The sequence below is a fragment of the Alligator sinensis genome, unplaced genomic scaffold (genome assembly GCF_000455745.1).
Source record: "Alligator sinensis unplaced genomic scaffold, ASM45574v1 scaffold998_1, whole genome shotgun sequence".
Classification (NCBI taxonomy): Eukaryota; Metazoa; Chordata; order Crocodylia; family Alligatoridae; genus Alligator; species Alligator sinensis.
The window spans coordinates 77,557-94,928 of record NW_005842630.1 but is presented as its reverse complement, the minus strand read 5'-3'; the positions used below and the strand labels follow the sequence as shown (position 1 = coordinate 94,928).

General features: G+C 50.0%; 1 protein-coding gene across 4 annotated transcripts in view; it reads right to left on the bottom strand.

The window, feature by feature from the left end:
- LOC102380358 (aldehyde dehydrogenase family 3 member B1-like) overlaps positions 1-17,372 on the bottom strand; it is a 48,910-nt gene extending 31,538 nt beyond the window's left edge. For 2 of the 4 annotated variants that reach the window (XM_025215216.1, XM_025215217.1), the window contains exon 1: positions 17,353-17,372. The gene's annotated coding sequence lies outside the window, so the exon portion shown is untranslated. Of the gene's footprint in view, positions 1-16,293; positions 16,313-17,352 lie in introns of those variants that run through there. The other 2 variants (XM_025215219.1, XM_025215218.1) reach the window with 2 other exon arrangements.

The following is a 17,372-nucleotide window of genomic DNA, read 5'->3' as shown; positions in this document are numbered from 1 at the left end:
GGAGAGGAGAGCCCTCCGCCTGCGGGTCTCAAGCAGGCAGCTTGGGGAAGGGCTTTAAGCCTTCTGTGGTAGCCAGAGCAGGAGGCAGACAGAGAGTGCAAGCCGAGGCACTCTCTCAGTCTCCTGAAGTGGCTTGTGCTCAGGAGGCAAGGGAGCTCCCTGCTTTTGGCAGGGGAGAGGAGACAGCTGAGGATCCAGGAGGGAGCTGGAATCAGGGGGATCACCTTGCAGCTCCTCCTAACTCGGAGGAGTATTTTCTGTAAAAAAGAGAAAAAAAGAGAAATCTCTCCAAGAAGGAGGGAGAGCAACCGGGGACAGAAGAACTGGTCTGAGGCCGTCATACGAGGCCTGGAAACATCTAGAATGCATCACCCAATGGCTGGCGCGTGGACGGGGTGTAGGGGAGGTGGAGCTCCGTGGAACACCGCGTCGGATGACTGTGAGTACCACCGTCTATCAGGAGGCCCATCCGAGCTAAGATCTCCACTATAGACCCCTCTTAAAGTACATTTAACATCCAAGTCATGGCAGGCGAGTTGAGGAGAGAGGCAAAGCCCCAATAGACTGGGCAGCGAGAGGGGCGCAGGCTCCACACCTAGACGCCCTGCGTTGGATAGTGAAATCCAGCAGGTGATGATCGCTATTGCCCAGGTGGTCAAGGACCTGCTGTCCCCTCACCAAGTCATGCCCCGTGGCTAGGACCAGGTCCAGCAAGGCGTTACCCCTAGTGGGGCTGTGCACTTCCTGGATAAGGTGAAGGTCCTGTAATACAGCCAGGAACCTATGCAAGCGGTCAGACCTGGCTGTCTGCTCCTCCCAGCAAATGTCTGGGTAGTTTAGGTCACCCATGACAATAACATCCCTTGACCTAACCACCTCCATAAGCTGACTGGAGAAGTCCTGGTCTAGCTCTTCCCCCTGGTTGGGTGGTCTGTAGTAGACATCCACCGTAAGGTCCCTTTCGCAACACCCCCCTTGTAGTTTGGCCCATAGTGTCTCTGCCTGACCCTCCTTTAACCCAAAGCTAATCCTTGATGATGTGAGGTGCTCTTTGACATAGAGTGCAACCCCCACACCTTTCCTCTCTGTCCTGTCTCTTCTATATAGGGTGTACCCCCGAATGCCCACTGCCCAGTCATAGGTAGGGTCCCACCAGGTTTCTGTAAGCCCTACTAAGTCTGGGTTCCTACTTGCAATCAGCAGGCATACTTCCTCCTGCTTACACCCCATACTCCTACTCCTTCCTACTCCTTCTACAAGAAAGGCTTAATCCCTTGACCGTACAGTCTGACTGGCTTGAGGAAGGGCCAATACCTGTTCCAGGCGTAGGCCACTGTCCCCCTGGAACTCCATAAAGATGTAGTTGGCAGAAGAGACTTGCTAGCCCCTAAAGGTCTGGTTTGCCCTGATGCTAAAGGAATGGCCAGTGATCATGGAGAATTGCATTGATTTAACATGCTTTCTAATTACAGCAGGACACAGATAGGAGCATGGCTCCTAGACACCTGGAAACCCACCATCTTTATGCTGTAGCTTCTAGAAGACTTAAGGGGGTTAACATGGAGAAAGCTGACCATCCAAGAGGAACACAAAGGGCCTCCAGGCAAGAATCAAGTTGTGCTGGGAGCTGGGGTGTCAACTGTAGGCAAAACTGTGGTGAGGGGGGATGCCAGAAAGCAAGAGGGGAAGGGGAGAGGTCATTCTTACCTTTCCCTGGAAATGTAAAGACCCCAGCTGCTGTTTACATGGAGAGGTTGTTGTTGCTGCTGCTCTTACAGCAGCAGCACGGAGTGCCTGCATCTACTGACTGCTGCTCCAGCACCACAAACTCCTTGTGGAGCCCTCATTCTGGCACCCCCTCTAAGTGGGTGCCTGGGGCTGATGCCTCATTCACCCACCCCAAGTTACACTACTGGTCCCTGGTGCCTGAGGGGTGGTAGGATCATCTGAGGCGAAAATCCAACAAGTATCCTTACTGCATGTGCTGTGTACACCAACTTGCAAAAATTAGGCAATATAGACAGCCAAAGACCAACCCTTAGAACTACACTTCTCTGCTGATGGGAGCATCTAAAAAGCAGTTCATTGTAAATTTTGTTAGCAGAGTTAGGAAAAATGTTGCCTTTCTTAAGGTAAGTAAACCCATCAGTGGTACTCAAAGCTACTTCTTTTTGAATGACAGAACCATCTGAAATGTTATGAACTTCCATAACCTTTCTTTTCTTTTTTGACTGGGTGAGGATAAGACCAGATGATTAAGCAGTTTGACCTAGGCTGGCCATGTAGCCATATTCATAGGAGCACCATGCACTAAAGTGAAGAGGACATGCCTTGTGTAACTCCATTGGTAAAGTTCAACCAGTTGGCTAATTCTGGGTTGCAGATGCCAGCCCATTTAGCATCTTGATAAAGACTCCAGAACCCCTGGATAGTTTCATACAGGAATCTATAGATTCCCGGGATCTGCCAAAAAACCCTCTCAAAGGCTGTCTGAAAGACAATGAAATGTAAAGCAAGTGATAGCTACCATTCATTGTTCTATGGATAGACATATTTGCACCAGGAAAAAGGCCTTTTCTCCCTGGCACAGAAAGCTATCACACAGATGCTAGAGGGTTTCTTCATAGAAGAAAACTGGCTTTCCCTGAAAAAAATAGCATTTTCCACCAGGAACTTCTTTCCCCAGAGAAATTTTCTAGCACTACCTGTAATGGCTGTACCAAAGTGGGTCATCTATGCAGTAGACATGAAAGAATGAGGCCAGAAAAAGCCATTTCACAGGGTGGAATTTTCCATTGGCAAGTAGAATGGTAAAGGGAGAGAGAGCAAACAAGCAGGTGAGTACCGAGAGTGGAAAGAAGCCTGGCCCCAAACATTGTGCTGTGCCTGGAAATCTTTGCTTTTACTGTAACAAGAGGAACCATGTTGCCCGGGACTGCAGATCTCAAACACAAAACCCTCAGGTGCATGCAGTTGAAAGAATACCAGAAGAATTTTATATAGGTATGGTAGAATCAAGAAAAAGCAATGAGATGGAATGGATTTTGCCAGTGCAAGTGCAAAGAACAACAGTTACTTTTAAAGTGGACACTGGAGCTCAGGTTAATATTTTACCATAGGATGAAAAAACAAAATTAAGTTGAAACCAAAAATGAGTCCAACAAATGTCAAACTAGCTGGCTATTCAGAAACAAATATATTGGTGAAAGGCAGATGCATCACTAGCATCCAATATAAAAATAGTGTACAAACTCCCATTCAAAGTGGTACCTTTGGAGGTGACACCAATTTTGAATCTGGCAGCATGTGAGAAACTAAATCTAATTATATGTGTTTGCAGTACAAAAAGACACAGCATTCATACCTCACAATGATCCTCTTGGTCATCATGGACAAAATCTGGACAGTTGTCTTAGGGGGCGCATCTACAAGAGATGTTTATTGCAGCATAGACTAATTAGCTCCGCAGTAAACATCTTGCGTCTACACACGTGGCCCTATTAGGCCCCAGAAAACTAATAAACTCTGCTGCAGGATAGTACTTGTAAATATCCTGCTGCAGAGTTTTTTACTCCACAACAGCGCACGTGTAGATGCTGATGCAAGTAGCTGGGGCACAAGGGTGCTTCAGTGTGGGGGCTGCCAGCTGGCTAGCCCTGCACTTGGAGCACCCTCATGCCCCAGCCAGCCCCTCTGCAGCACACTGAGCTGGGTCAGAGAACCTCTGGGCTGGCAAGCTGACCCTTCAGGCCTCCTGCCAAGCAGGGCTGACCCAGCATAATGTCCTGCAGTCCCAGGCACACATTCAAACAGCATGTCCAGGAGCAATAAACTCTAGCATGATATGTACCAGAGTATATTGCTACATGCTAATAGCATGTGTAGACGTGCTCAGGAGGATACCAACTGAAGACAGAAGAAGCAGTGTGGCAGGGCACTGTTGGTGCCTGCCACTTTAAGAGCTGAGCCAAGCAGCCTAGGAGTACTTGATTGCAGTGGCCATTTTAGATCTCTGGCCGCCTATATAAACAGAGCAGTTCGCTGCTGGCAGGCCAGGCAGAAATATTGCCTGGCTGCAAGGTGGTATACAACATCCTGAAGGTAAGGGCAGGAGCTGTAGAGGATGGTTTGGAGGCTCCTGGTCCTGGGCATGACCTAAAACTGCACCTTGCCGGGAGTGGGTGGCCTGGTGCGGCTCCCAGTGGTGTGGGAACCTCCAGGAAATGTCAGGCCAGTTACCACCCTGGTGAAAGGTGGGTCAGGGTGCCTTAATAACCCCAACTCCCACAAGTGGGTGGGTTACACCATAGTAGAGCCAAGAAGGTGGACCCAGGAGAGAGAGTGGGCTAGAGGCTCAGAGGTCTGACTCAAACCACCCTCAACTGGTCAATGCTGGGGCCAGGACCAGAAGGGTTAAAAGGGCCAGGGGCCCACTGCAAGGGATGCCCAGAGCTGAGGGCCTGGGGTTTCTGACTGGCCTTGGAGGTGAGGCCAGGGCCTGTGTGGCCAAAGGTCCCAGGAGAGGGGAGAGTTCAGGGAGCTAGGCAGCCCAGAATGAAGGCGGAGTCAGCCACTGATCAGAGAGATCTGGTTGGGGTCTGGATTGAAGGATTCTGGGGCCTGGTGTGGGGCCAGTGGTGTTAACAACTGTGGGTACAAGGGGGCCAGGCATGGCTGTGGCCACCTGAGCCCAGGGAGGGTGCAAGACCCAGAAGGGGTCAGGCACAGCTATGGCCACCTGAGCCTTACCAGGGAGGGAAGCCCTCTGACCCCAGTGAGGGGGCGGTGTGAGATGTGGGGCCCCAGTGAGGGGGTGGCCGCAGTGAGGGGGGCAGAGATGAGCCCCAGTGAGGGGGAAAACTGGAGGGCTGGGAGCCCAGTATGTGTAAGTCTATAGAGTTGCCCTGGGAGGGGCCAGAGCAAGCTTGGAACTGGTTGGGTAATTGGCTGGCCACTAGCCTGGTGAGGGTCGTGGGAGAGACCCAAAAGATAGTACGTCTACCACCCAAGGTATGAGCTAACTAAAGCCTATGGGCCAAAGAGGCTAGCTCTAAAAGGGAGCAAGGCGGTATAAGTTGTTGAGGCATGAAAGAGACCCTGTGAGAGGGCCTCTCACACTCCACCCCCTAGTGAGAGAAGGATGGTATGAACGTGTGTGTGTCTGAGGCCTTACAACGAGGCCTAAGCTTGGTCCAGCTGTAGGTCGGGAGCATTGTGTCATTTGAATGCCATCTGTGAGGCTTGGCCTGCAGTGTAGGGGAGGAATGGAGCTGCAGGTAGTGCCCTCTTGGCATTGGGGCAAGAATGGGCAGCCTCCCACCTAATTAATATCCTAATTGTATATCAAGGCATGGCAGACGAGGAGGTGGGTGGTTGCCCATAGAAACAGGTGGGTGGGCCAATGTCAGATGGGTCCTCAGGAAGCCCCCTGTTATAAGCAGCCATTTTCTAATGGAAAGAAACGTACCTAGGGAAACACAAATACCATGCAGAAAGAGGAAATCGGCCTCAGCAGTCAGTAGCTAATGATCTTTGTGCTATGTGCAGAAGCACAACTGCCAAAAGTGTAAATCTGTCAGATCCCAGCATAAGGACTCAAGTCTATCAAGACTTGGAAGAAAAGTTTCCCACCAAAAATAATCAGAAACTAGATTTGATACTTTGTGGGTTGGTGAAAAAATTAAAACCTCCTGAAAGACTCCCAGAGACTTGTTAAAAGAGGTGCAGAAAAAGATGAATAGGAACGTTAGTGATAAAGACTCACTCCAGAATGGTGTGCTAGTAACCTTTGCTCTGTAGATGGGTGTTAATAGCTTTCTGTGTTAACTGATTTTTTTTTGTAGTTATTGTTAAGAGGGAAGATGTAGTGATGGAAGTTATAATTTACAGATGCTCCTTAACAGGGAGTTGAGAACTGGGAGATGATCCCTCAGTTAAGTAATAGCAGTTGGTTAGTTAAAGAGAAACAAAGGATGTGCAGATGTTGCCTACTGCTCCACAGTAAAATTAACTCTTTGTTCTTGTCCTTCATGTATGCCTGTGTTTATTTGAACCCAGTGATCACTACACTGGGGACACCAGGACAGATTGTTCTGCATTGTCTCTGCCTCTCACCCCTTGAACAGACAAGGGGTGACATAAGGCTCTTCAAGGGCTGTAGATATCTTCCATGCCCCACAACCCGTGGTGAAAAAAGTCCTGCATCTTCCCTGGAATGCTTCCCCTAGAATGCCCATCAGGTGGTAGGAATCTTCTCACCCTAATCCTAACATGCCCCACCTGCTCCAAAATCAGTGGAGTGGTGGAGCAGGCAGGCACCGGGTGGGAGGAATGGATGGACACAGGGGTTAGGCTTAGGGGTCTGTAAGTCTGGGGTAATTTATCTACATGCTCACTTTATTTAAAGTTACTTTCTTTATTTCCTTTCCATGATGCCAATGGGTAGACAACTGCTGCTACTGGTGCCTGACCAGCTCTAAGCCTCAACACCCAGAAGGAATGAACAAAACTTTGTAAGTGCAAGAGAGGTCTATTGGATGCTCTGTTACACTAAATGACAATTAATTGCTTTAAGAAGCATTTCATGATATGTTCCTGAGATAAGGAGTTGATTTCAATATCAAAGTACCACAGACCTGAAGAAGGGTGTTTTGTGTCTAAAAGCTTGTTAATCCAATAAAAGATGCCACAAAACTCCCTTGCTTCTTGTAAAGCTCCACAAGTCATTCTCTGTTGACATTATAGGAGCAAATTCTGCATGAGCCAATTGTGTTCTTACTTAATGATTATGTGTTCCTATTTGCACATTCACATCACCCCTGTGACAATGAGGATATCGTGTTGTGGGGCTTTGTTTAATGAGCTTCTGTAGAAATTATCTTTGTCTTAATCATGTTCATCCATAAGGGCATAGCACTGGGTGACTGTCATTTTCACAAATCACATCTGGAATCACATTATTTTACTGCTAACTGGCTCCCACTCTAATACTTCATCAACCAGGGGTGGGGGAAAGGAAAATTAAGCTGAGAATTAAGAAACAGCTCCCAAAGATATCCAAACCCAAACAGCATAACCCCATGGAGCCCTTTGGGACTCAATGGAATAAGAAACATGAAAAGGCATTTCAGGAAATCAGTCACCACCTAATTTGTGACCAAGTCCTAACCTTTGCTGACCCCAGCATGCCTTTTGTTCTGAATGCTAATGCAAGTTTAGAAGGGTTGCAACTAGTGCGGTGCCAAGAAGTGAGGTAGTGGAATGGACTGCCTAGGGAAGTTGTGAAGTCTCTGTCATTGGAGGTGTTCAAGAAGAGGTTGAGCAGGCATTGATCAGGGAAGATCTAGAAGCACCTAACCCCGTGCCCTACTATGGATACTTCCCATGCTTCTCTAGGGTTTGCTAGTTGCCACATGGGGCTGGGAAGGAATTTCTTTTCCCCTCCAGGTGATATAGATGTCAGGTTTTGTTTGGGGGTTATTTTCACCTTCCTCAGAAGCATTGGGTGCTGGCTACAGCCAAGACTGGGGATTTTGACTGGGGTGTGCCACTGCTTCTGCTGACACTTGCAGCCAGAGGTTCCTGGCTAGAGGGTCTTTGCCCTCTGCTCAGGGTCAAACCAATCACCATATTTGAGTTCACAAAGGAAGACTGGTATGGACTTTGGGGGGTTTTCCCTTCCTGTATGGTGGGGGCCATGGCCCTCTTCCTTGGATGTATCAGGCTTATTTTAACCTTGCGGCAGCATGAGGTTGGCCTCTGTTGTCCCCTTGATTTACCTGTGGTAGATTAGGGTGCTATGTTTTGTAGCTGTCTTATGGTTGTTGGTGTAGTTTTGTTAAGAGGTTAGGCAATGCACTTGTGTGGGGTGGTTTGGGTAAGGATGATCCTGTCTCGGGAAGGGATTTGGACTCGATGACTTCCTGGAGGTCCCTTTCAGCCCTACTTCTCTGATTCTATGAAATACTTTCTAGTGCATGGATTTCTAGCTCAGGTTCACTCCGTCAAGGACAAGAAATACAATACAGTAACGGTTGCCAGAATCTGGGATGGGCTTCCAAGGGAGGTTGTGCTGTCCCCTACCTTGTGGGGGGGTGTTCAAGAGGAGACTGGACAAGCACCTAGCTGGAGTTGTCTGACCCTAGCATTCTTTTCTGCCCAGGGCAGGGGTTGGACTCGATGACCTACTGAGGTCCCTTCCAACCCTAACATCTATGAATGTGGCTGGAATTAAAAATCAAGGGTAGCCATGCATTCAGAGTAAAAGTCTCATTGGATCCAGTCTGTTACTTCCTTGCTATCTGCCTACAAGGCCATAATCTGTGCCAGAATTATACTTTATTCCTAATGTTTGGACAGAACCCAGGCTACTAATAGATTTTGGCACCCAAAGAAAATGGTGATTTCAGTTAGACACATCATCCATCTATCCAGAACTGACAGAGCCTTTGAGAAATGGTCACCCCATTACTATGGCTGTAGCTTGGCGTAGCCCAGACCTCAGAGTGAGCAACAGGCTCCTGCTGGGAAAACAAATTCTGTTTCAAAATCAGTGTGGGGGTAACGCAACTAGCAGTGAAGAAGTTTGGAGCCCTGCCAGTTGAGATTTAAATCTGAGATGAGGCCTAGATAAACAGCAGTCAAACAGGAACCTCCTATGACCAGTGGAATATCCTCTCCCTCTTCCCCCACATGAGATGGCCCCAGATTCAGGACACAAGACACAACCAAGTTCTCAGGAAGAGACAACAATCCAGAATTCCTGTTACACGTCATGAGGGTACTCGGCTAATATCTGACCTGGACATGTTGCCATAAACATCATGAGGAAAAGATTGGAACAGCATATCACAATGTATTGTCAAGAACAAAGTATCCTTTCCTTTCCCTGTTCTAGGTTATTTTGTACCCAGAGGCATAAGTGTTCACATGGGTTTCTTCTTCAAAGCACTTGGCAGAGACAACGTTGGTCACAGTCTAGTTCCAGATATGCTTCAAATTCACTAGAGTAGGAGGGACTTGGACCATTTTTCTCCCAGGTGGTATAACCATGCATACAGAGAGTCTACAGTAGAATTGTGTGGATAACCAATGACTTGGTTCAGGGGCCAAACAGAAAAAAAAAAAAAAAACCTAAGCAAGGTTTTGTTTCGGGTCTGCCCAAATTAAAAGTTTCTGTTTTCTCATCAAAACAGAAACTTAAACAGCATTCCATTTCAGGTCAAATTAAACATTTTTTTTCAGCCTTTCCTTTAGTTTTCAGGAAGAAGAAGGCCACTTTATTTTTCAGTGCTACTTTGCAAAAATCAGCCTTGAAACACTGTTTTGCAATGACATTTTTAAACACTGTATTTAGAAACTGTTGAAGCAAAACATTTGACTTTTTCCAAAAAACATTTTTGCCCCGTTTTTTCACTTGGAACGTCTTGGCAAATTGGACCTGAATATGTGAATAGTTTTGATCATCCTGAAAGAGTATTTTTCATGAATAAGTGATTCACTTGAATTGCAGAACAACAAGGAAGTTTTTTTTTTTACCTCCCTGCCAGCCATCTGACACCTCCAGGGAAGGAATTCTACCTGATCAACACATCAAAGAGCTACTCAACACAGCTCACAAAGACACTCAGGAACCCAGAGGGACAGCCTTCCATCTTCAGCTCCCTCTGTGCAAAAATGAAGTTTATTTCCTACCTATGGGGACTTTTTTTACCATCTTGTACCATCTACACTTTTCCCAGAGCCTGACAAAGGGACTTTGCTCCCAAAAGCTTGCAGAAAAGGACAGTTTTCTTGCCATTTTCTGGTTGGTCTAATAAAAGGTGTCATTTTGGAACCAAGAGTTCTAGTTTTTTGTATGATTCACTTGAAGAATTTCATCCAGTTCTGGTCCCCTGCTCTCCAGAGTCTGGCACAGAGGCAATACCTCTGACTCAAAAGGTTTGGCCTGCCTCTTTTTTCCAGCAGTTAGTAGGGATGATGGAGTTTTGAGGCTGGTGAAGTATTCTGTCAGGAGCTGTGCAGAAGAGAGCTGTCCCTATAGCCCACAGGGTTATAACAGGAACAGTGGATTTGCTCAGATCAAAGGAACCGATCTGTGTGTTGGCGGGGTGGGGGGTGGTTATCACTGAACATGCATAATGTTATGATTTTCTGAGGCTGCTTATTTCTAACTGCAGGAAAGAGCTGAGGCCAAAGGCTTAAAAGAGGGGTAGCTCTCATCTGCCTCTAGAAGGGAAACAGGGTAAAAAACAACTGTTGCCAGTTTCATTTGCATTCTCTTTCATTTTTCATTGCGCTCAGTTGTAATCCCACCTACCATCTATCATTGCTAAGGTTAGCATTATCATATGTTCTGATCGTATAAATTATAAAGAGCAATAATTACAATTGGGATCATCAGATGGCACTAAAGTTGTGCAGAATGCAGACTGGGTGAGGTAGTACTGCGACCTGTGGAACAGTGGCTTTTGATAGTAAAGCCCCAGCTCAAGAACAGAAAGTGACACCTGCCAATGCTGCCAGCCCCTGAAAGCAGAGGTTCTCCAGACAAATCTCAAAGAATCACTACTGGACCCCACTGGGCTCTTTGCTGGGTTTTCTCTATAGAGGAATCAAGCTGTGAGAAGTCTGGTGTCCCAAGTTGATCAGCCAACACACCCCAGAAGCTGGACTCCACTCACTGGCTCCTTTGCTGCAGTGGGGGAATGCCTGCATGTCACTCAATCTGGGAAACCCTTTAACTATTGCTGAGTCCAGTGGGATGAGTGAGTGGGTCTCTCTAGAATCTGTGGCAGGATTCATGGCTTGGCAGCATGGCCAAGTCAGGACACTCCCAAACATGCCCTATGTACCCACTCCTCCTCCTGCAAAACCAGGTAATAGGCCAGGAAGGTCTTCCTACAGGGCCAACCCCAATGGCTGCCCTGGAGCATGCTGCAGACCAAAGTCTTGGGAACAGCAGGAGGGCATCAAAAGCAGCCCCATCACACTACATTTCCAGGTGTGAAGCCTGTGATTGCGTGTACACTGAGACATGCACTTCACTTGGGTCACTGGTTGTAGCTGCAGGAAAGAATGTCCTCCTTCAGCTACACTGAGCTACATTTGGCCCATTGTCTTTTATGTATAGAACAAGGGGAACATTGTCCCCTTTCCTGCATGGAAAGATCCATGTGGCTTTGTATCCCAAGATGCTTGAGTGCCTGTGAGAGGAGTAGAGCTGTCTGCAAAGAGGGAGTTATTTTAACTCCTCAGGGGCTACTCCTAGATCATCCCCAACCACTGGCTTTCTAACCTCCCCTTGAACACCTCCAGTGATCAGTCCATAACTTCTCTAGGCAGTCTATTCCACTGTCTCACTGTTCTAACAATAAATAAGTGTTTTCCAGACATCCAGCCTAAACATAATTTGCTGCTACTTCAAGCCATTGGTTTGTGTCCTACTCTCTGCAGTAAGCGAGAAAAGTGTTTTCCCTCTTCTTTATGGCAGGCATTCAAGGATTTAAAAACTGTTATCATGTCCTTTGTTACATCTCTGCATGGGACACAGGGGCTTTATTATAAGGAATGGCCCCCAGGCTAGGTTAGGCCCTGCTGCTGCCATAATCTGTCAATCATGTGTCAGAGCTTGAAACACAACCAGCTGTCCACAGGTGCACACACAACATGATACAGATGGAGCCAGAGATGCACACCCAGCACCTGTGCATGCCTCCCTGGGTTTTTTTAAAGAAATGTTTTGTGTTCCCAGCCAAATCAAGTCCAAATCCATGAGTCAGTCCAGAACCATAAGTGGCCCTATAACCAGCAAACATCCTCCACCAGGGGCTTCAGGTATTTCAAAAGTCTTTTGGCAGGCATCCTACATGCAGGCCCAAGCCTGGGGGCTTGGGGTTCAGATACCCCCAAGTTTCGCCTGCCCTCAGCCATATGGCCACAGAAGCAAGCTAGGGAGGAGCCTCCTATTTCCATAAAGTGGACTTTAAGCCCCAACACCTCAGCGAGTACTAAACCATGCCAGAAGAACAGTTATCCCTGGGAACACTTCAGGAAAACTGCCTTCATGGACCCAGATACATGGTGTTTCCCCTGCCAGGTAAAGAAACTTAACTATGAGGCGCTTGTAAGTTTGTGCGGCCCATGTGCCTGCAGACAGTCCTGCATGCCCCTGTACACATTCAAGCACACGCACATTCCCAGGTACACATACAACCTCCCACACCTTCAACACATGACAATTTTATAACCATGTAATTAAAAAGAAAGTGCTGCCCATGTACACACATGAATTCTCCTGACACGAAAGGCCATGTAGCTACATGTCATGTGCTCTCACTGTCTGCTGCCACTGCCCCCACATCCTTTGGCCCAGCAAGCCCCAAGGCCAGGAATAAGAGAGCAAACTTGGTGCCAATGTCCCTGCTCTACACCCTTGCCACCTGCAGGCTGCTCTCACCTCAAACTGCCCAACTGGGTCCAGAGAAAAGGTTTGACCCGCCTATTTCCCCTACCCCTGCATACAGGCAACCTACCCTCCTCTGCCTTGCGCTTAGCCCAAGAAACCTCCCTTGTACATGTACTTGGCAAGAGGCTTTGGGTGCAGGTGGGCATGTCCCTGACAGTACAGACAAAGGTGGGTGATCGTGTTACCAAGGAGCCTTTGGTGCATCCCTGCTCCCTGCCACTCATCGCCTGGGCACCTTGCCCAATAGGGATGTACCAGAAGCCCTTGCCACGCCTCCATGCCAATGAAACTGCCTATCTGGCAGAGCCCCCATTAGGAGGACACTCAATGCATCTTGGGAGGGATCCCCTGTCATGGCACCTACCCGCCTCCTCCTTGGCACCATCCCCAGCAATGCGATCCCACCCCATTCTTCTTGTCAAGGGGACCAGTCTCTGCCAGCTGTATCCAGGCCGCGCTGCTTCACAGAACTGAGCACAAGCGGGCACTGCCTCCCACCATTGCTCCTTACCTTCACACCATCTACCCCCAAGAAAGGCCTCGCCAAGGCCAGGACCGACACAGACACCAGCTACATGATGCCCCTGGCTTCATCTCCCAGCTCAGCTGCTCCCTGAGCGGCTGCCTGCAAGCCAGGGACCTGATTGGCTGTGATGGGACTGAAAGCAGGAAGCAGATCTCACTAGCACTGCCCTTCTGGATCAGCCCAGGAGCCCACTGAGCCTTGTTCCCATCTCTTGGCAGCTGCTCCAGGGAATGGCACCTTGCCTAGGTACACAAAGGAAGGACACCCCCGCCCCATCACCACCCCTTCCCCAGCTAAGCTCCTGTCCTGGTGCCAGCTGGGGACAGGGGAAGCTGCAGGGCTATTGAGCCCTCCTATGACATAACTTCTCCTCCTGCCTGCCCTCTGACCCTTATACTGTCCTTGCTAGATAGCTGCTCCTAATTCCCCGGCCATTAGCCATTCAGGCAGGAACCTCCTGGCTGGGTACTGCCCTCAGGCTGAACATGGAGAAAGAGTGGGTGAACATGCTGCGGCACTTTCAGATAAGGATCTGGCCCAGATCAACTGGTTTTTCTGGTTAGTTCCTGAGGAGCTCCAGGGTTTGGAGCAGACACCTGAAACTCATTAGAGGCATAGTCATGAGGTCAAGGAGGCAACTTTGGATGTCTTCAATCCCCCACTTCCGCTATAATAAGTCTCTGAATTGCATCCTTCAGCTTCCGCAGGTTTCACTCCTGCAGTCTCTGAACAGTCCCTCGCTCCCCAGCCAGGTCTAGTTGCCAGCACCATACCCAGCATGCTTCCTGGCCACACTGGGTCACAGCTGTCACACCCAGCAGTTTCCCCAGCCATGCTGGGCCAATGGCAGTTGCACTGAGCATGCTCTCCATAACCTACATTGGCTCCTGCCTAGGAAAAAACTGAACAGGGCTGGGATCCAAGAAAGCAGGAGCAAACCCTGTATGCCCTTCACAGCTCTTACTACAGTGCTTCCCAACCTTTTTTTCTCAGCATGACCTCATTTAAACATTGGAAATTTTTTGCCACCCCAAAATGATGCAGACAAAATCAATGCTCCCTCCGCCCCGTGGGCGGTATGGCTAGAGTGGAACCTGTGGCGGGGAGCGGGGGGAGGATACTGCCTCTCCCCTGCCCGCCTGCCCCCCAGGGGCCTTCATAGCCCAGCAGGTGGGAGAGCAGTAGGGCAGAGAACCCCAAGCCTGCAGCCCACATGTGCTCCTGCCCTGCGCACAGATCTGGGGGGGCATATGTCCCCCCCATGCCTCCCTCCCCAGGAGTACGCACAGCAGCAGGGAGCCAGCCCCCACACCACTTCCCCAAACAAACCACCTGTGGCTCCATCCTGCTGCCCCAGCCAGGCCCCGCATTCCCACCCGGGCCCTGGGCCCCATGCAGCAGCCTGGCTGGGCAGCACTCCTAGCCCCAGCCCTGCCCCACTCCCTCCCTCGCTATGGGGGCTTCAATCTGCCCTCCCCGCCTAATAAACTTACCTGGAGGAAGATGCTGGAGGGGGCTGCAGGAGGTGCTCTCCAGGCTGCCGGGCTGCCACATGCATGTGTGAGTACGTACATGCATGTGGTACCCCCTCCTCCTGCTCCCCCCAGCCCCAAGCAGCCCCTTGCTTTTTTCTGTAATTTTCATCATAATCAGTCCACACTTTCGAGTTTCTTTGTGACCCCATTTTTTATCATTGTGACCCCAAATGGGGTCGCAACCCCAAGGTTGGGAACCACTGCCTTAACAGGAGATAAGGCCTCACCGCACCCCCTTTCCTGATTCCCACTCATGCTACTGGTGAGAATGAAAAGGCCAGCATAGATCTTTGCTGTGCTGCCCCCCATGCCTTCCCCCATCCTGTCAGCAGAGGGCTCCACCCATTCCCCAGATCAAAAGGAAAAGCAGTGCTGTGTCAGGGATGGGTTGGCAGCATGGCTATTGGGCCTGGGATACCACAGGGGCAAGTGCATCCTGGACAGTTGCCTGCAGTGACAGGCTGCCTGCAGGGTAGAGCAAATAAACTGACTGCTGCTGCCCCTGCACGGTACTGCCCCTAGAGGCTAGGCTGGTGGGTGCAGAGCTGCCCTTTTGTAATCTTGGGCCTGGGTGAGCTGGTGTTATTTGGCTGCCGGTGGCCCTGGTAAAGCCCCCTTGGTTACTGTGTGCACGCATAGGCCACTGGGAACTCTCCCTTGCCATAGGTTGGCAATGCCAACACTGCACTCTTTGTGCCTGTGAAGAACTGTGTGGCTGGGGCAGAGGGTAGCATGACCCAGGGCATACCCAGCCCCAGAAGGTGGGTACAGCCTGCTTAGGTATGGAGTTTGTAGTGCACACCTGATCCACCTATCTCAGTATGTTACACTTCTGCCTTCTAGTGGCAGACTCCCAGATGATGACAACCTACTGCTGTCGCTGGCTAATTTCTGCTTTAGAGCCAGGATGTTTGCCACATGCTGATCTCCAATGATGAGCACCTGGAAATAACGTGCACAACCACCAGGGTGACCTGCATCATTGTGCAGCCTTCAGTCACAGGGTCTGGCCCTTATCACAATGCAGCCTCAATGCCCATGTAAACTACACTAGCTCTGCCCCAAGGGCTGGGCAGGAGGCAGGGACATAGCCCCACAGACACGCTCAGGCCTGATCTGGTGGGCTGATAGATCTGTTGGATATTTCTTTCCATCCTCACTGTTCCCCATAAACCCTTATCAGCAGCATGGTAGAAGCCACACTGCAAATAGGGAACTGAGAATGAAAGGCAGTATGAGCTATTTTGGGAGAGACGGGTGCAGGGCCAGAAAGGGAACTCAGGCAATGTGAAACAGTGAAAAAAGGAACTTGAGTCATGTGAAACTGCCAAGAACCAGGCTGAGTTGGCTGTGAGAGCAGCTCCCTGCCATGCTGCAGGCCAGCTAAGCTGCACAAGCCACGTGCCTCAGTAGGGTTGAAGCATACATCATGAGGCGCATGAGGCAAGCCTCTGGAGGGGCAGAGAGGGAAAGATAGGGGACAGCTATGCTGGTTCATATTTCAGGCCTTCCTCTGGAGTTGCTCCCCCAACATACAGTGTTGGCCCAAATGCAGCATTAGGGGGAATGTGATGCTGGGAGCAGGGCTTTCCCCCCCAGTGCCCCATAGCTAGGGGCACTGTCCCACTAGGAAGAGGTGGGCTCGGAGTGGGTACTGAGAGAAGCAGGTGCCCCAGCCCTCCCCAGTACTAGCACCAGCTCTGAGCATTGCTGATCAGCCTTTTGGCCCAAATCAAGTATAGTGTGCCTGTTCTTATCATACTTACCTGGCAGGGGAAACACCACATATCTGGATCCATGAGGGCAGTCTTCCTTAAGCATTCCTAGGGATAACTGTTCTTCTGGCATGGTTTAGTACTCGCTGAGGTGTTGGGGCTTAAAGTTCACTTTATGGAAATGGAAGACTCCTCCCTAGCTTGTGCCTGCAGCCATATGGCTGAGGGCAGGTGAAACTTGGGGGCATCCAAACCCCAAGCCTCTGGGCTTGGGCCTGTACATAGGTTGTCTGCCAAAAGAATTGGAAATATCTGAAGCCCCAGGTGGGGGTGGAGGATGTTTGCCGGTTGTCGGGCCACTTATGGTTCTGGACTGACTCATGGATTTGAACTTGATTTAGCTGGGAACACAAAAAAATTTCCTTAACTAACTAACTAGCTAACTAACTCCAGCACTGAGCAGCTGGTGCTGCAGTGACCAGCCCAGGATGCTTTACTTTCCCCTCTGGAAATTCTTCAGGACTAGGGAGCTGCAGGTGTTGGGTACAAGAGGATGGTGTTAAAGCCCCCAGGCTCATGTCCATGGCACCAATTTGGCAGGGTCAGAGCTTACCATACCTTGCAGGAAGAGACAGGGACACCTTTAAGCAGTTCTCTGGGCAAACTTATTTGGCTGGAAAACCCCTCAAAGTCTTTTCCCCAACCCCTGGGGCTGGCTCTGAAAGGAGGCTGCAGGACTGCTGAGGCCTGGCAAGCTTTGTGGCCAGAGAAGAAAGAAAGGGGTGCCAAAGACAGGGGGTGGATTGCACTCTGTCACTGCCTGCCCATGCACCTTGAGCAACTCACTTCATCCCCAGGGGCTTCAGCGAGACCCCATGGGGCACGGGCTCCCTCCAAACCCCCTCGACTTGCCTGGGGATGCAGTGAGCACCGGCTGGGGCTGCAGGGGGTGGGGGGACGACACACCTTTGCGTGTGCTGCTCCACTGCAGCTCCAGGCCCCAGAGGCGGGGGAGCAAGACAGCTTCCAGGTGAGAGTGGCCCCCACAAAGGACAGGGAGCGGGGTAGGGGGAGGAAGCCCGAGGGTCCAAAGAGGTGGCTTCAACCCACCTGCTGCCCCAGCGGCAGAC